The sequence below is a fragment of the Hordeum vulgare genome, chromosome 2H, assembly GCF_904849725.1.
Source record: "Hordeum vulgare subsp. vulgare chromosome 2H, MorexV3_pseudomolecules_assembly, whole genome shotgun sequence".
NCBI lineage: Eukaryota > Viridiplantae > Streptophyta > Magnoliopsida > Poales > Poaceae > Hordeum > Hordeum vulgare.
In genome coordinates, this window is record NC_058519.1 from 260,580,004 (window position 1) to 260,600,262 (window position 20,259).

Sequence of the window (20,259 nt, forward strand, 5' to 3'; positions counted from 1 at the left end):
CTACAAGTGAGGAACATGAGAGACATGAGGACTTTCACAGCTTGAAAGTTCCGACTGTAGCTGCATCGCACACCAACTGTCCCCAAACCTTATCCACATAACGGTCATATCATTGGGGCATTTATGTCAAATTATGTCGGGATTGCACCTCGGTTATAAATAGCCGCCCCCATAACCACTAGCTGGTTGGCTTCTCTGAGAGAGAACTTGACATTTGTTATCTGAGAGTATCCCATCCTCTAGAGACTTTGAGAGTAAATCATGAGTGAGAAAAACCCAAACACTCAAAGCAAAACCCAAAAACCCAAAGTGATTGAGCATCACAGAAGAGAATGTTCTTTTGTGGAACCGGCGCTTGTTACCTTTGAAAACTGTGCATCTTCCATTCAGTTAGGCATCAATGTTCTAGAGCATCCAACAACAAATTGTGGATTGCCGAGTGACCGAGTTTGTGAGAGCTTGGAAGTATGTCGTGAAGACTTATCATGAGTGTTGGGGAAGGACTGTGTGTCCTTAGCTCAAGGAGAATACGGTGAGGACTAAGTGTCATGGGAGTGTGTATCCTTTGGTTTAAATTCCAAGCCGCTCCAAACCATACGTACGACTATCGCAGGAGTTGGAACCAGGTCATCAAATCACTGTCTTCACCGAGTGCCTGGTTCTATTTCCTCAACCCTTCTATTTCCTCATTTATGTGTTGATGAAATTGATCGTTACTGCTTGAAGAATTTGACTGAAAACTTTCTCAATTTTCTCATCTCAAATTCTTCACCCCACTCGTTCTTTCCCTGCTTATCCTGCTCACGCTACTCACGCTAAGTGTTTGTTTCATTCCATTATAATGACCATGCTTTGGCCATGTTAAGTTTACACCTGCGTACTTATTTCGCTACAAGTAGTTTGTTACTTAGCAATTTCCTCACAAGGAAATTCCTAAGTGATGAATGCATAAAAAATGCCTATTCACCCCCTCTATTCGATATAACGCACTTAATTGGTATCAGAGCAAGGTACTCCCTTGTTCTGTGTGATTTTGGCTTAACCACCTAGAGTTTTAGTTATGTTGACCGCACGTATCTAGTGCCCCTTAGTGACTTTGGCATATTGAAGACTTATATGTTAAGAGACTAATGTGCTTATGAGTGTACACATGCTTTGTAAGTCGGTGAGAAGTTTCAGTTATTCGAAGAATATCGACCCCAAAAAATGTATGTCTTCCGTTGAAGACTTTGGTATTTCCTCGAAGACTTTAAAAGTGAGGAAATTGGTGTGTCCGTGAAGAAATTGATGCGAGGACTTTGAAGCGTGAATACTTTTGTTTTCATAGTTTCATTTCCTGTATTTTGACTCATAGGACCCACTACTGGAATTCAAAATTTTGCCGTCTGCCTTGCCTTTGCCGTCTGCTGACGCATGACAAAGGTACTCTTTGCCGTCAGCTGTCACAGTGCTGACGGCAAAGAGGTGGCTGATGGCAAAGGTTTAATTTGCCGTCGGCCACCTCTTTGTCGTCCGCCCGTGGACGACAAAGAAGCCCTATGCAGACGGCAAAGGGTGGGCAGACGACAAAGCCCCCCAAAACGGCCGAAACCCCACCCCCACCCACCCCGCCCCTTTGCCGTCTGCCTGGGAGCACGGCGGACGACAAAGGGGACGACGACCCATGATACGTCTTCGTCGTATCTACTTTTCCGAACTCTTTTGCCCTTGTTTTGGACTCTAATTTGCATGATTTGAATGGAACTAACCCGGACTGACGCTGTTTTTAGCAGAATTGCCATGGTGTTGTTTTTGTGCAGAAATGAAATTTCTCGGAACGTCCTGAAAATTTACGGAGATATTTTTTGGAATAAAAGAAAAATAACTGCGCAAAGATCCAAGTGAGGGGGTGTGCCAGTGGGCCACAAGCCCACACGGTGCATCCAACCCCTAGGCCGCGCCATGCAGGCTTGTGGGGCCCACGTGGCACCACCGCCCCCAATCTCAGTCCTATATCTTCCGTTTCGCCTGGAAAAAAAATCAGAGAGAAGGTTTCATCGCGTTTTGCGATACGGAGGCGCTGCCACATCCTGTTCTTCATCTGGAGGGCAGATCTGGAGTCCGTTTCAGGCTTGGGAGAGGGGAAATCGTCGCCATCGTCATCATCAACCTTTCTCCATCGACAATTCCATGATGCTCTTCATCGTTTGTCAGTAATATCATTGTAGGCTTGATGGACGGTGATGATTTGGATGAGATCTATCATGTAATCGAGTTAGTTTTTGACGGGGATTGATCCCTAGTATCCACTATGTTCTAGATTGATGTTGCTACTACTTGGCTATGCTTAATGCTTGTCACTAGGGCCCGAGCGCCATGATTTCAGATCTGAACCTATTATGTTGTCGCCAATATATGTGTGTTTTAGATCCTATCTTGCAAGTTGTAGTCACCTACTATGTGTTATGACCCGGCAACCCCGGAGTGACAATAGCCAGAACCACTCCCAGAGATGACCATAGTATGAGGAGTTCATGTATTCACCACGTGTTAATGCGTTGGTCCGCTTCTTTATTAAAAGGAGAACCTTAATATCCCATAGTTTCCATTAGGACCCCGCTGCCACGGGAGGGATGGACAATAGATGTCATGCAAGTTATTTTCCCTAAGCACGTATGACTACATACGGAATACATGCCTACATTAGATTGATGAACGGGAGCTAGCCACATATCTCTCCGTGTTATAGCTGTTACATGATGAATCACATCCGTCACACTCATCCATCACCGACCCACTCCCTACGAGTCTTTTACTACTGGTCCTCGCTACGTTACTTTGCCTAGGTTTTTCCCTTGCTACAAGAGGGATTGGGCCACTTTGCTGTTGTCACTACTGCTGTTACTTTGCTGCTGCTGTCGCTACTGCTGTTACTTGTTACTTTGCTGCTGCTACTGCTGTTCCTTGCTACTCCGCTGTTACTTGTTGCAAGACTTTGTTGGCGCTAACATCCCGTCAACAAGGCTCTTCCTGGCGCCGTTGCCAGGGAAGTATAGCAATAGTCTCAAGAATTGTCTCCCGTCAACGTGCCTTTTCTGGCGCCATTGCTGGGATTGTCAAACCTTTTCTCTCGTGTCGTTGCTATCATACTACCTTGCTACTGATACTTTGCTTGCAGACACTAATCTTTCAGGTGTGGTTGAATTGACAACTCAGCTGCTAATACTTGAGAATATCCTTTAGCTTCCCCTTGTGAGCGAATCAATAAATTTGGGTTGAATACTCTACCCTCGAAAACTGTTGCGATCCCATACGCTTGTGGGACATCAGCCCGCTAACCACACTAACGGCTGTCCCCACCCGATGCCTCCCCCACCTTGCCCCTTTGCCGTCTACCTGTGGCTCCTTTGCCGTCTGCCTGGGAGCACGGCGGACGGCAAAGGGGGCGGCCCACCAACCACACTAACGCCTGCCCCCTCCAACCGCCGCTTCCCACATACGCGACCACCAATACTGTGCATCTGCGCCCTGCGCCGCCTGCCGATGAGCTCCGCCGGTCACCCCTAGGTTTCCGCCTCAACTCCGCTCCTCGAATCCCGCCGTCCGGCACCAGGTGCTCCGCGTTGACCTCCCACTGCTCCGGCCCAAGGAGGCCACGCCGCGCCGCCCCGTCATCCCGTTGCTCCGGTCCAAGGAGGCCGCGCCATGCCGCCCCGCCGTCCCGCTGCTCCGGCCCAAGGAGGCCGCGCCGCGCCGCCCCGTCGTCCCGCTGCTCCGGCCCAAGGACGCCGCGTCGCGCCTCCTCGACTCCCCGACGACCGTCACAACCGTCCTCCTCCTCGACCTGCCGCCGTACGAGCTACTCCTCTTCACCTCTTGTCTTATTATAATCAAATTAGTGCAGTTGAAGGATGCGTACTAGCACTAGTTTTTATCAAAAATCAGTAAAAGTTTGAATTTTTCATAGTAAGGCAGCCCCTGCTCTTAAGAATTCATGTCCAAGAGTATTGTAATGCCAATGATTTATCTTTTATTCCATTCTCCCATTGGTTGCTACACATATTTGAAAGGAAAATCAATGGTGTTCCTCCATTAACTTCAGATCTACTCCCCGCGTCCAGAAATACTTATCGCTTCTCGGAGAAATTGATAAAATTAGATGTATCTAGAATTAAAATACATCTAGATACATCCATTGCTCCGACCGGACGGAGGTAGTATTAAGTAGTAATGTGTTAGATCGAATCCATACTAAACGATGATGGAGGTGACCATACTATATTCAGTATTAAAAAGGTCCATGTTGTATGGATATGTGCTGTATCAGCACAAGCATGTGTTCATACAGAATTCTTGATCAACTTTATTATGCTTTATTCCAGGAGACAATTTACTTTTAGTTCCATCCACTCTACAGTTTATTTACTTCCCTTGCTCTACATTAGTCTGGTGTTAACTTCTCCAAATGCATGGTACTTCGAAGTGCAGAAAATCCTACACTCCTCAGTTTATCCAGTACCCCCAACTAACTTCATGATTCTTCATTATTTGTTACTATCATGCATTTTCCGACCATAAAATTGAGTGGACTCTTTGGGGAGGCTATTCTTTGAGAAGATCAAAGTACAGCATGGTGACTTGCTTTGTAACATTGCCTGATACCAGATTTTAACCGACTAGAACTTGATTTTCATAGTCTGAGCATACTTGACTCTGATTAACTCCCACCCTTTCCTAGTGCAATCTCTTATCAACTACTCCCCCCGTCCCAAAATTCTTGTCTTAGCTTTGTCTAGACCTGGGGGAGGGGTTTCCTAGTACGTCCCAGGCTCGGCGCCCCCTCCACCTTCCCTTCACCCACTGTTCCTGATCATAAAAAAGTGGTGTCATTAGAAAAGAAAAAGGTTTAGGGTTGAGCAGATTATTCTATCTTCGAAGATCGACCCGGTACCCTCCCAAAAAAAAGATCGACCCGGTCCAGCTGATTCATGAGCACAACAACGTGGGATGCACTATGTTGTGGTGTGTGTGTGCTTCCACCGACAAAACAATGAAATTTTGAAACATCCCTGTCAACCATAATATTCTCAACAAAAATACTACTACTACTAATACTATACGATGCCATGCACCACTCGTGCGAGATTTCTTGGACCAGTAAACTCGTTATAGTTCAACCAAACGCTACCGAAAAGATCCACAGAAAAGTTGGTTGACCAGAAGGAAGAAAGTTGTGGTTGACGTCGACGAAGGAAACGAATCAAGGGGCGTTGTGCAGAGTTGGCTGACCGTGATGTATAGCATGGAGGAGGTGACGATGGTGCGGTAGCGGCCGAGCCACGAGTCAGCGACGGCGGCGCCGAGCAGCGGCAGCATGGACGCGGTGCCGCACCAGGCGTTGATGGCGGCGGCGGCGGCGGTGCTCTCCCCGAGCGGGCCGGTCAGGCAGGTGATGAGGTTGGAGGAGATGTCGTAGTACGTGAACCCCTGACCCCCGACCCCCGACGCCACTAACCCTCGACCCCGACCCCGACCCCCGACGCCACTCACCCTTGACCCCCGACCCCCTACCCCGACCCCCGACGCCACTGACCCCCAACTCCCGACCCCCGACACCTTTTCGGCCTCTTGTTGACCGAAAAGACCCCAACCCCCGACGCCAGTGACCCTCGACCCCCGACGTCACTGACCCACATAGTTATGAGTTAGGTCACATAGTTATGTTAATTATAAAAACATCATATTTGTGTTGATCGTGTGAATTTAAATGTGCAGTTGTTCGATGACCTCCACGTGCGTTGGACGAGCTCCGCCCTTGCGTTTGTTGGTGAGCACAAATGACTTCTCCTCCTACCCCCTTAATTTGCTCTGTCCCGGTCTTCGTGCCGATGAAACTTGCTAGCTATAGGTTTCTTCAATCATGAGTATGCGTGACCAATATGCGTCTCCCGTTCGAAAGGGCGACATCTATAAATATGCATTTCTTTGCATATTTATAACCGACATCCTTTCGAATTGTCCAACATTATCCATGGACAACCCGAGTATGTGTAGATTGGGTTCGTTTTCCCGTATGCTGTGCTCTGGATCCGATGCAGAATTTCGTCAGTGCCTCCCTGTTGTTCTCCGGGTACACATCCTCTCTGCTTATTGGTGAGACGTGTATCAGGAGAACAGTGGGGAGGTGCTGCCGAAATTCTGCGTTGCATCTGGAGCAGAGCATGGGAAAACGAACCCAATCTACACATACTCGGGTGGGATTAGGACCTATCTTTACCTATTAGCGTGTAGGTTGCATGGACGTAATAAAACTGACAAACTTGATTAGTGTATGAATATAGATGATGAATTATATATTTATTTCTTGTGCCCCCATAGGTAGCTAGGCAACATGAGTGATCGTGCTTGGATGTACACTGGTCACCCTAGTCAGAAAGACATGACCCATGAATGGTTAACAAAAACCAGGGGGTTTGTGAGAGCCGCATTTGAAAATGGCCAGCAAAAAACATGGTGCCCCTATCCCAACTACGACAACTGGAAAAAGCAGACAAAGTTTGAAATGGGTAAACACCTGCAGAAGTGGGGTTTTATGCCGAATTATACGGTGTGGACTTTTCATGGTGAGTCTGACCAACGTGCTATAGCTGAGGTGATTCGTCGTCGCACCGACGAGCATGGCACCGGGATTGAAGACATGGTGCAAGACTTTGATGATGCTCGGGATTCGGATGATGAGATGGAGGAATCTACAAAGGCCTTCTATGAAATGTTGGAGTCTTCAAAACGTCCTCTCCATGAGAAGACTGAGCTTTGTCAGCTGGATGCCATCGCGCAAGTAATGGCTCTGAAGGCTCAATTCAACCTAGGCAGAGAATGCTACGACGCGATGATGACGATATTTGGACGCTTTCTACCCAAAGGCCATGTACTGCTTGCAAACCTGTACCAGTCAGAGAAAATCCTCCATGTACTTAAGATGCCCTATGAGAAGATACATGCCTGTGAGAATGGATGTGCCTTATTTAGGCTTGAGTATGCGGCCTTGAACTATTGCCCCATTTGCAATTCTTCCAGGTATATTGTGGTAGACAACGGTATGGGTGAGAAGAATCAGACCAAAATCCCCATTAGTGTTCTTCGATATCTGCCAATCGTAAGACTTCAACGTCTTTTCATGGTCAAAGAGACGGCCAGACAGATGACATGGCACAAATTGGGCAAAAGAACCGAACTAGATGCGGATGGGAACAAGATGCTGGTACACACTTCAGATGGTTTTGCGTGGAGGCACTTCGATGCATTACATAAGGATAAATCAGAAGATCCAAGGCAACCTAGAGTTGCCATCAACACTGATGGGTTCAATGTTATGCTATGACGGTAGCACAATACAGTTGTTGGCCTGTATTTGTTATTCCACTAAATTTGCCACCCGGAGAGATTATGAAAAGAAAGAACATTTTCCTAACGTTGATAATTCCAGGGCCCAACTATCCAGGGAAGAATATGAATGTGTACATGCAGCCGCTTAAGGATGAGTTGCAAGAAGCTTGGGATAATGGGATCAATACCTACGACGCGGCTACCAAAACAAATTTCAAAATGCATGTGTGGTACATATACTCGACGCATGATTATCCGGCGTTTGCGCTATTCGCTGGCTGGTGTGTGCATGGAAGTTTCTCGTGCACCACATGCAAGGCAGCTCTTCAGTTCCGTTGGCTGCAGGCTGGTCGCAAGTATTCTTGCTTCGACATGCATAGACAATTCCTGGATCCTGACCATAAGTTCAGAAAAGACAAGAAGAATTTCATCAAAGGTAGAGTTGTCAAAAACACTGGACCAATTGCGTTGACAGGACAACAGACCCTTGATCAATTAAACGCTCTCAATCCTGATCCTTTGCGTCCAGGATACTTCAAAGGGTATAATACGGAACACGCCTGGACTCACAAGTCATGCTTATGGGATCTGCCTTACTTCAAAGACCTCCTTTGCCCACACAACATCGACGTGATGCACACTGAAAAGAATATTGCGGAGTCCATTTTTGGTACATTGTTCGGCATAGAGGGGAAGTCAAAAGATAATCCTAAGGCTAGAATCGACCTGGAGGCTCTATTTGATAGACCGTTGCAAAACTTGCGACAACGGAAAGGAAAGCAAAGCACAGCGAAGCCAAAGGCATGGTTCAATCTTGAAAGGCCAGCTATGAGGGAAATACTATTGTGGGTGAAAATGCGGTTGATGTTCCCCGATGGGTATGCTGCGAATCTAAAGAGGGGAGCGAGTCTTGAGAAATTGAAAATATTTGGTCTCAAGAGTCATGATTGGCACATATGGATTGAGCGGGTAATGCCGGTGATGTTGCGTGGCTTTATCCCTGAGGATGAATGGCTAGTACTGGCAGAGCTGAGCTATTTCCTCCGTTCTCTTTGTGCGAAAGAACTATCGCCTGGCGTGCTAGATGAAATGGAAGAGTTGGCGGCGGAGTTGATCTGCAAATTAGAAAAGATCTTTCCACCAGGCTTCTTTAATCCAATGCAACATTTGATTTTGCATCTCCCGACCGAGGCAAGAATGGGAGGGGGGGCGTTCAAAATCGATGGTGCTACTCAACTGAGAGGATGCAGAAGATGCTTCGAGCTAAGTGTAAAAATAAACGTAGAATTGAAGCATCGATGGCCGAGGCATTCATTACTGAGGAGGCGGCAAACTTCGTGACAACACACTACAAAGCCAAAAATCATCATTTGCATAAACCGAAGCCTCGGTACAACGATGGCGATCCAAAAAAAGTTCGATCCAACCTCAAACTATTCAAAGGTAAGCTCGCACCATCCGGTGCTTCGAAAGGGAAATCGTTGGATGTCGAAGAATGGCAGACCATTTCATTGTATATCTAAACCAACCTAACAGAAGTGCGGCCGTAGATCGAGTAAGTTCTCGGTAAATTATTGTTCCGCAACTTCTAATTGCTTTGAACTACTCTTATTCCCGGATATTTGATATAGTCGCTACGTCACCGAATTCTCAGATGGAGCGGTCATCGAAAAGGATTCCGTCAAAGAGTATGAGCTTCTCGCAAAGCATGGAGGCGGCTATCCCGGTTTCATCTCTTGGTTCAAACAAAGGGTAATTAATTACCATTAAGGGCCCATTTGATTTCTTGGTCTAATTTGCGGCTAATGCATCCATTCTTTCGTATTAAACTTGTAGGCTGATGCAGAGTCTATGGACGCCGAGTTGAGACAAGTCGCTAATGGTTTTGACTATAAGGTCCGTTCATTTGATAAATACAACATCAACGGGTATCACTTTCGTACCTTTGGCAAAGAGCTATCTATGCCTGACCTGAAGACTACAAATTGTTCTATCTCTGCTATCGGCGAAAGAGGCACCGAGTATTATGGAAGAGTTGAAGCAATTTATGAACTTCTATTCTATGGTGAAAACCCACCGACCGTCATAGTCTTCAAATGTTATTGGTTTGAGCCGAGGGAGACTAGAAGGACTCATGAACATATAGGACTAGTCGAAATCAACCAAAACATCCACTTAGATGTTCCCGATGTCTATATTACGGCTCAACAGGCGACACAAGTTTTCTGTCTACCGTGGGCCTGCCAAACTGATCCAAATCTCAAAGGTTGGGATGTCGTTTATGAAGTGCCACCACATTTTAGACCACCTACCCTCAATGAAGAGTATTACGAACCTCACATTAACCTAGACACATATGAAGGAGAATTCTTCCAAGAAACACGTATGTCCAAGAAACGTTTCAAGAACTGCTCTACTTCACCCCAGAACATTGAAGTAGACAGCGAGAGTGAATCCGTCTTAACCCCTGAGCCCAAACAGGAAGAGCTGGAAGAAGAAGAGGTAACTGCTGCGGATGACCTGTCACTTCTTGACCGATTACATAATGGTGGCCTTCCACATGTTCTTCCTGATAGTGATGATGATGATGCATTTATTGATGATAGTGATGATCATGATGCATTTATTGACCTCGAAGCATATATAGACGAGCACGATTGTTATTAGTTCATGTCAGGTATTCAACTATTATACTATATATAAATTTTGAGTTCATTTTAGGTATTCAATTTTTATTAGTCATGTTGGTATTTATGACGATGATACACTTAAATTATATACATTTTATTACTCATGTTGGTATTTATGTTGTACTAATTTCATTTACTCTTTGTCATGGCAGGTGTTGAAAGATGGTGGGAAATGGTCGAAAGCACTCCGTGGCTCCTTCTTCATCGGCGGGTGATGGGATGGGTACTTCCATTCCTACCTCGCCTCTTCGGAGAGTGTTGCTCTCTACTATGCAAGGAGCGCCCCCCGTGAGAGGAGGTCGACCCCCCGCGAAGCCGAGAGGTACTAAAGGTACACGTTGTATTCATGTTGGTATTTATGTTGTACTCATGTTGTATGCATATTGGTATTTATATACATTTTATTACTCATGTTGGTATTTATGTTGTACTAAAGGTACACGTGGCCGCGGGAGAGGTAGGGCGGTGGCTGCCACGCCTTTTGAGGTGGAGGCTACACGGTCTCCGCTACCACCCCAAGCTGATTCACTTGAGCATAGGACTTCTAGGGTGGATTCGTCTAAGGTGGAGGCTACACGGTCTCCGGTTCACGAGCCTTGGGTCGACGAGCCTCAGGTCGATGAGCCTTCGACCCACGAGACTCGTGTCCCAGAGGCTTCGTTCCAGGCGACTCCGGAGCAAAGCAGGGACGAGGGTACGTCCCCAGAGACCCAGTGGGATACCTGGGCTGAGCCAAGTGGCCATGCTGGTAGCGACGAGGAGCTGGGTGAGGGGGCTACCATCTACCAGCGTGGTAGTTCGGGGCTCTCGCTCGTGCCGGCGACCTCCGAGCAGAGGTGGTCGATTATGCCAAATGGGGACAAGTAAGTTAATTTACTCTTATTTAACCTTTGGCCTTCACGTTTTCTCGAATATCTAATGTTTTGGCTTTAATTTGTCATACCGTAGGGGTTGGATTGTTGCCAAGGGTGTCCGCAAGCCCAACAGCGTCCTTGGTGTGCTTTGCCGTAAAAACTTCCCAGGGTTTGTTACGTTGCCCGGTCGGGAGCGAGAGGTAGGAATGACCTGGGAGCACTACTTGGGTGCCCCGGCCCCGCCGGAGGTGGAGATCGATGGTGTTTTGTGCTACACGAGGGCTGACATGGTGATCCGACAGTTCTGGGTAATTTCTCCTTCACACAATTATAAATCAAACATAGATAGTTATTGTACTAATCGGTGTTGTCTCGTTTGCAGGCCTACTACACGTGTGAGGAGGGATACGAGGAGGACGCGACAAAGGTTATCGAAACCGAATGTCCCCGCCTACTTCAAAACTTTCGGCACGAGGCTCGGGTGCAGGCTGTTCGAGACTACTATGCCACGCGGCGTATTAGGAAGGACAAGGCGAAGTGCCGTGATTCTAAGATGGAGAAGGAGCATTACATGAAGGTAATTACATATTATTAAGGCTTTGTAGTTAGTTTCCTTGATTTGGTTCTTACGCACTCAAATTTCTCTTTATTAACTTAGGTGACCCCGAGATGGTGTGTGGATAAGATGGATTTTTGGGAGGCCTTGGTGGATCAGTGGTGCTCCGAAACGTGGGAGGCCAGCCACAACAATGCCAAGGAGAGGCATGGCAAAATGGTTGGTGTGCCACACCATCAAGGGAGCGTCAACTTAATCCAATTTGGCAAGAACTGGGTATGTGGTTTGCTTCATGCCTCATGCAATTCATTCTTAATGCTATCTTGAGCCCTTTACTAATACAATTTTCCTCTCTCTCTTTTAGGCGCGTCACAATAAGACGGAGGTGCCACAGATGTACGACCTGTATGCGATGGCCCATACTGCCTCGTACAAGAAGGTCAAGGCATTCTCTGAGTCTGACCTCGAGCATCCAGAAAACTTCACCAACATCTCCTCTCACCATAAGCTCGTGAAGTACAGAGATCACAGGAAGGCGAGGAAAGGGGAGGACTTTAACCCGAGCGAGGGGCCTATTGATCCAGAGCTGGTGATGATAGCTCGCAACGGGAGGCCCCATGGCTCGATCGCCATTGGAGACGGCCTTATACGTTGTCCTAGCACTCTCCGGCAGATAAGGGCACGCCAAACGAGCTCCTGTCCGGAGATAGCAGCTCGTCCACGGCTAGTCGAGCTCGCCGTCGAGGTTAGTTTAATGGACTCAACTATCTTTCCGCATTATGTTGTGCGTTGGAACCAATATGATTACAGTGCTAACAATGAGTTGTGTTGCAGGCTGCTATTCTGAAAGAGAGAGAGGCAATGCCGGCGGCTATGGCGGAGAAGGATAAGGAGATGAGGGAGCTGGAGGAGAGGACAACTGCATTGGTGGAGGCGGAGATGGCACGGAATGATGCGTCTAACAGGGCCATATATGAGCTCTTCGTGGTAAGTTTCTTCTTCATGTTATTTCAAATCTTGCATTTTAATGTCCGTTTCATTAATAAATAAAAAGTTTGACTTGTCGAAACCAAATGTACAGTCTATGTGCGAGAAGACCGGCCAAGTCCCTTTGCCGATGCAAGTCATTAACATGGCGGGGACGGTGAGTTTCATTTCAGTGAAGTGATTTTAAGAGTGTCCTCATGCTAACGACACATTGCAAACGATGTTTGGTGCAGAATATCTCCCGAAACGCATCGCACGACCCTTCTACTGTGGAGCCTTCTTAAAGGCAGCCTTCTCCAGGTGAAACAACCCAAAACACCGTGCTTCACCGTCGTGATGACGATAATGGTATGTTATTTCTAGTGTTTTAATTAAAAATACATATACTTAGCTAAGTTCTCTCCTAAATGACATAATAAGGCTTAGGTAGCTCGAAGATGACCTATTCCCTCTAACTTAGGTATTAAATGGCCTATAATTAGCTTAGCTAGATCCAAAATGGCTTAATAAGCATAGTTTGCTCCGGAATGACATATTTTACCCAAGTTAGCTCCGAAATGACCTATAGTTATCTAGGCTTCCATCTAAATGACATAATTAGCTTAGTTAGCTCCAAAATGGTCTATTTAATAAAACATGACCTATACTTAGCTAATTATCCACGAAATGACATAATTAGCTCCAAAAAGGCATTCTTAGCTAATTTAGCCCGAAGAAGGGGACAAGAGGAGAAGAAAGAGGAAAAATGAAAAGAAGGAAGAAGAAGAAGAAGAGAAGAAGAAGGACAAGAAGAAGGAGAAGAAGGAGGAGAAGAAGGAGGAGAAGAAGGAGAAGGAGCTCCTCCTTCTCCTTCTTCTTCCTCCTTCTCATACTCCTTCTTCTTTTCTTCTTCTTCTCCTCTTCCTTCTCCTTCTCCTCCTCCTCCTCTTCCTTCTCCTTTTTCGCCTCCTCCTCCTCCTCCTCCTTCTTTTACTTCTTCTTCTCTTCTTGCTTCTTCTCTTTTTATTCTTCTACGTAGCTTAGACTCATCCAACAAAGACTAAATTGGCTAATTATCCTGCAAAATGACATAATTAGCTTAGTTAGGTGAAAACATCATAAGAACCTTTGTTAGCTCATTAAAATGACCAAGTTAGCTAAAAAATGAAATAGTAAGCTCAAAATGGCATAAGAACCTTGGTTAGCTCATGAATATTATATACTTAGCTTGGCTTCCACCTAAATGATATAATTAGCCAATTTAGCTCCAATATGGCTTAATAAGCATAGTTAGCTCCCAAATGACATATTTAACCCAAGTGAGCTCCGAAACGACCTATAGTTAGCTAGGCTTCCACCTAAATGACATAATTAGATTAGTTAGCTCCAAAATGACCTATTTAATAAAGAATAACCTATAGTTAGCTAAGTTTTCTCCTAAATGAGATAATAAGGCTTAGGTAGCTGCAAGATGACCTATTCCCCCTAACTTAGGTATTAAATGGCCTATAATTAGCTTAGCTAGATCCAAAATTGCTTCATAAGCATAATTTGCTCCGGAATGGCATATTTTACCCAAGTAGCTCCGAAATGACCTATAGTTAGCTAGGCTTCCACCTAAATGACATAATTAGCTTATTTAGCTCCAAAATAGTCTATTTAATAAAACAATGCCTATACTCACCTAATTATCCTCGAAATGACATAATTAGCTCCAAAAAGGCATTCTTAGCTAATTTAGCCCGAAGAAGGGGACAAGAGGAGAAGAAAGAGGAAAAATGAAAAGAAGGAAGAAGAAGAAGAAGAGAAGAAGAAGGACAAGAAGAAGGAGAAGAAGGAGGAGAAGAAGGAGAAGGAGCTCCTCCTTCTCCTTCTTCTTCCTCCTTCTCATTCTCGTTCTTTTTCTTCTTCTTCTTCTCCTCTTCCTTCTCCTTCTCCTCCTCCTCCTCCTCCTCCTTCTTCTTTTACTTCTTCTTCTCTTCTTGCTTCTTATCTTTCTCTTCTTCTACGTAGCTTAGACTCATCCAACAAAGACTAAATTGGCTAATTATCCTACAAAATGACATAATTAGCTTAGTTAGGTGAAAACATCATAAGAACCTTGGTAGCTCATTAAAATGACCAAGTTAGCTAAAAAAAGAAATAATAAGCTCAAAATAGCATAAGAACCTTGGTTAGCTCATGAATATTATATACTTAGCTTGGCTTCCACCTAAATGATATAATTAGCCAATTTAGCTCCAATATGGCTTAATAAGCATAGTTAGCTCCCAAATGACATATTTAACCCAAGTGAGCTCCGAAACGACCTATAGTTAGCTAGGCTTCCACCTAAATGATATAATTAGCTTAGTTAGCTCCAAAATGACCTATTTAATAAAGAATAACCTATAGTTAGCTAAGTTCTCTCCTAAATGACATAATAAGGCTTACGTATCTCCAAGATGACCTATTCCCCCTAAGTTAGGTATTAAATGGCCTATAATTAGATTAGCTAGATCCAAAATTGCTTAATAAGCATAGTTTGCTCCGGAATGACATATTTTAACCAAGTAGCTTAGGAATGACCTATAGTTAGCTAGGCTTCCACCTAAATGACATAATTAGCTTAGTTAGCTCGAAAATGGTCTATTTAATAAAAGATGACCTATACTTAGCTAATTATCCTCGAAATGACATAATTAGCTCCAAAAAGGCAGTCTTAGCTAATTTAGCCCGAAGAAGGGGACAAGAGGAGAAGAAAGAGGAAAAATGAAAGGAAGGAAGAAGAAGAAGAAGAGAAGAAGAAGAGAAGAAGAAGAAGAGAAGAAGAAGGACAAGAAGAAGGAGAAGAAGGAGGAGAAGAAGGAGAAGGAGCTCCTCCTTCTGCTTCTTCTTCCTCCTTCTCCTTCTTCTTTTCTTCTTCTTCTCGTCTTCCTTCTCCTTCTCCTCCTCCTCCTCCTCCTCCTCCTTCTTCTTCTTTTACTTCTTCTTCTCTTCTTGCTTCTTCACTTTATCTTCTTCTACGTAGCTTAGACTCATCCAACAAAGACTAAATTGGCTAATTATCCTACAAAATGACATAATTAGCTTAGTTAGGTGAAAACATCATAAGAACCTTGGTTAGCTCATTAAAATGACCAATTTAGCTAAAAATGAAATAATAGCTCAAAATGGCATAAGAACCTTGGTTAGCTTATGAATATTATATACTTAGCTTGGCTTCCACCTAAATGATATAATTAGCCAATTTAGCTCCAATATGGCTTAATAAGCATAGTTAGCTCCAAAATGACATATTTAACCCAAGTGAGCTCCGAAATGACCTATCGTTAGCTAGGCTTCCACCTAAATGGCATAATTAGCTTAGTTAGCTCCAAAATGACCTATTTAACAAAAAATGACCTATAGTTAGCTAAGCTCTCTCCTAAATGACATAATAAGGCTTACGTAGCTGCAAGCTGGCCTATTCCCCCTAACTTAGGTATTAATAGGCCTATAATTAGCTTAGCTAGATCCAAAATGGCTTAATAAACATAGTTTGCTCCGGAATGACATATTTTACCCAAGTAGCTCCGAAATGACCTATAGTTAGCTAGGCTTCCACCTAAATGACATAATTAGCTTAGTTAGCTCCAAAATAGTCTATTTAATAAAACATGACCTATACTTAGCTAATTATTCTCGAAATGACATAATTAGCTCCAAAAAGGCATTCTTAGCTAATTTAGCCCGAAGAAGGGGACAAGAGGAGAAGAAAGAGGAAAAATGAAAAGAAGGAAGAAGAAGAAGAAGAGAAGAAGAAGGACAAGAAGAAGGAGAAGAAGGAGGAGAAGAAGGAGAAGGAGCTCCTCCATCTCCTTCTTCTTCCTCCTTCTTCCTCCTTATACATCTCCTTCTTCTTTTTTTCTTCTCCTCTTCCATCTCCTTCTCCTTCTCCTCCTCCTCCTCCTTCTTCTTTTACTTCCTCTTGTCTTCTTGCTTCTTCTCTTTCTCTTCATCTACGTAGTTTAGACTCATCCAACAAAGACTAAATTGGCTAATTATCCTACAAAATGACATAATTAGCTTAGGTAGGTGAAAACGTCATAAGAACCTTGGTTAGCAAATTAAAATGACCAATTCAGCTAAAAAATGAAATAATAAGCTCAAAATGGCATAAGAACCTTGGTTAGCTCATGAAAATTATATACTTAGCTTGGCTTCCACCTAAATAATATAATTAGCCAATTTAGCTCCAATATGGCTTAATAAGCATAGTTAGCTCCAAAATGACATATTTAACACAAATGAGCTCCGAATCGACCTATAGTTAGCTAGGCTTCCACCTAAATGACATAATTAGCTTAGTTAGCTCCAAAATGACCTATTTAATAAAAAATGACCTAGCTAAGTTCTCTCCTAAATGACATAATAAGGCTTACGTAGCTGCAAGATGACCTATTCCCCCTAACTTAGGTCTTAAATGGCCTATAATTAGCTTAGCTAGATCCAAAATGGCTTAATAAGCATAGTTTGCTCCGGAATGACATATATTACCCAAGTTGCTCCGAAATGACCTATAGTTAGCTTGGCTTCCACCTAAATGACATAATTAGCTTAGTTAGCTCCAAAATGGTCTATTTAATAAAACATGACCTATACTTAGCTAATTATCCTCGAAATGACATAATTAGCTCCAAAAAGGCATTCTTAGCTAATTTAGCCCGAAGAAGGGGACAAGAGGAGAAGAAAGAGGAAAAATGATAAGAAGGAAGAAGAAGAAGAAGAAAAGAAGAAGAAGAGAAGAAGAAGGACAAAAAGAAGGAAAAGAAGGAGGAGAAGAAGGAGAAGGAGCTCCTCCTTCTCCTTCTTCTTCCTCCTTCTTCCTCCTTCTCCTTCTCCTTTTTATTTTCTTCTTCTTCTCCTTTTCCTTCTCCTCCTCCTCCTCCTCCTCCTCCTCCTCCTTCTTCTTTTACTTCTTCTTCTCTTTCTCTTCTTCTACGTAGCTTAGACTCATCCAACAAAGACTAAATTGGCTAATTATCCTACAAAATGACATAATTAGCTTAGCTAGGTGAAAACATCATAAGAACCTTGGTTAGCTCATTAAAATGGCATAAGAACCTTGGTTAACTCATGAATATTATATACTTAGCTTGGCTTCCACCTAAATAATATAATTATCCAATTTAGCTCCAATATGGCTTAATAAGCATAGTTAGCTCCCAAATGACATATTTAACCCAAGTGAGCTCCAATAGGACCTATAGTTAACTAGGCTTCCACCTAAATGACAGAATTAGCTTAGTTAGCTCCAAAATGACATATTTAATAAAAAATGACCTATAGTTAGCTAAGTTCTCTCCTAAATGACATAATAAGGCTTACGTAGCTGCAAGATGACCTATCCCCCATAACTTAGGTATTAAATGGCCTATAATTAGCTTAGCTAGATCCAAAATTGCTTAATAAGCATAGTTTGCTCCAGAATGACATATTTTACCCAAGTAGCTCCGGAAGGACCTATAGTTAGCTAGGCTTCCACCTAAATGACATAATTAGCTTAGTTAGCTCCAAAATGGTCTATTTAATAAAACATGACCTATACTTAGCTAATTATCCTCGAAATTACATAATTAGCTCCAAAAAGGCAGTCTTAGATAATTTAGCCCAAAGAAGGGGACAAGAGGAGAAGAAAGAGGAAAAGTGAAAAGAAGCAAGAAGAAGAAGAGAAGAAGAAGGACAAGAAGAAGGAGGAGAAGAAGGAGAATGACCTCCTCCTTCTCCTTCTTCTTCCTCCTTCTTCCTCCTTCTCATTCTCCTTCTTCTTTTCTTCTTCTTCTCCTCTTCCTTCTCCTTCTCCTCCTCCTCCTTCTTCTTTTACTTCTTCTTCTCTTCTTGCTTCTTCTCTTTTCTTCTTCTACGTAGCTTAGACTCATCCAACAAAGACTAAATTGGCTAATTATCCTATAAAATGACATAATTAGCTTAGTTAGGTGAAAAGATCATAAGAACCTTGGTTAGCTCATTAAAATGACCAATTTAGCTAAAAAATGAAATTATAAGCTCAAAATGGCATAAGAACCTTGGTTAGCTCATGAATATTATATACTTAGCTTGTCTTCCACCTAAATGATATAATTAGCCAATTTAGCTCCAATATGGCTTAATAAGCATAGTTAGCTCCAAAATTACATATTTAACCCAATTGAGCTCCGAAACGACCTATCGTTAGCTAGGCTTCCACCTAAATGACATAATTAGCCTAGTTAGCTCCAAAATGACCTATTTAATAAAAAATGACCTATAGTTAGCTAGTTCTCTCCTAAATGACATAATAAAGTTTACGTAGCTGCCACATGACCTATTCCCCTAACTTAGGTATTAATAGGCCTATAATTAGCTTTGCTAGATCCAAAATGGCTTAATAAGCATAGTTTGCTCCGGAATGACATATTTTACCCAAGTAGCTCCGAATGACCTATAGTTAGCTAGGCTTCCACCTAAATGACATAATTAGCTTATTTAGCTCGAAAATAGTCTATTTAATAAAACAGTGCCTATACTTAGCTAATTATCCTCGAAATAACATAATGAGCTCCAAAAAGGCATTCTTAGCTAATTTAGCCCGAAGAAGGGGACAAGAGGAGAAGAAAGAGGAAAAATGAAAAGAAGGAAGAAGAAGAAGAAGAGAAGAAGAAGAAGAGAAGAAGAAGGACAAGAAGGAGGAGAAGAAGGAGTTGAAGAAGGAGAAGGAGCTCCTCCTTCTCCTTCTTCTTCCTCCTTCTTCCTCCTTATCCTTCTCCTTCTTCTTTTCTTCTTCTTCTCCTCTTCCTTCTCCTTCTCCTCCTCCTCCTCCTCCTCCTTCTTTAACTTCTTCTTCTCTTTTTGCTTCTTCTCTTCCTCTTCTTCTACGTAGCTTAGACTCATCCAACAAAGACTAAATTGGCTAATTATCCTTCAAAATGACATAATTAGCTTAGGTAGGTGAAAACATCATAAGAACCTTGGTTAGCTCATTAAAATGACCAATTTAGTTAAAAAATGAAATAATAAGCTCAAAATGGCACAAGAACCTTGGTTAGCTCATGAATATTATATACTTAGCTTGTCTTCCACCTAAATGATATAATTAGCCAATTTAGCTCCAATATGGCTTAATAAGCATAGTTAGCTCCAAAATGACATATTTAACCCAAGTGAGCTCCGAAATGACCTATCGTTAGCTAGGCTTCCACCTAAATGAAATAATTAGCTTAGTTAGCTCCAAAATGATCTATTTACTAAAAAATGACCTATAGTTAGCTAAGTTCTATCCTAAATGACATAATAAGGCTTACGTAGCTGCAAGATGACCTATTCCCCCTAACTTAGGTATTAAATGGCCTATAATTAGCTTAGCTAGATCCAAAATGGCTTAATAAGCATTGTTTGCTCCGGAATGACATATTTTACCCAAGTAGATCCGAAATGACCTATAGTTAGCTTGGCTTCCACCTAAATGACATAATTAGCTTAGTTAGCTCCAAAATGGTCTATTTAATAAAACATGACTTGTACTTAGCTAATTATCCTCGAAATGACATAATTGGCTCCAAAAAGGCATTCTTAGCTAATTTAGCCCGAAGAAGGGGACAAGAGGAGAAGAAAGAAAAAAAATGAAAAGAAGGAAGAAGATGAAGAAGAGAAGAAGAAGAAGAGAAGAAGGACAAGAAGAAGGACAAGAAGGAGGAGAAGAAGGAGAAGGAGCTCCTCCTTCTCCTTCTTCTTCCTCCTTCTTCCTCCTTCTCCTTCTCCTTCTTCTTTTCTTCTTCTTCTCCTTCTCCTCCTCCTCCTCCTCCTTCTTCTTCTTCTTCTTTTACTTCTT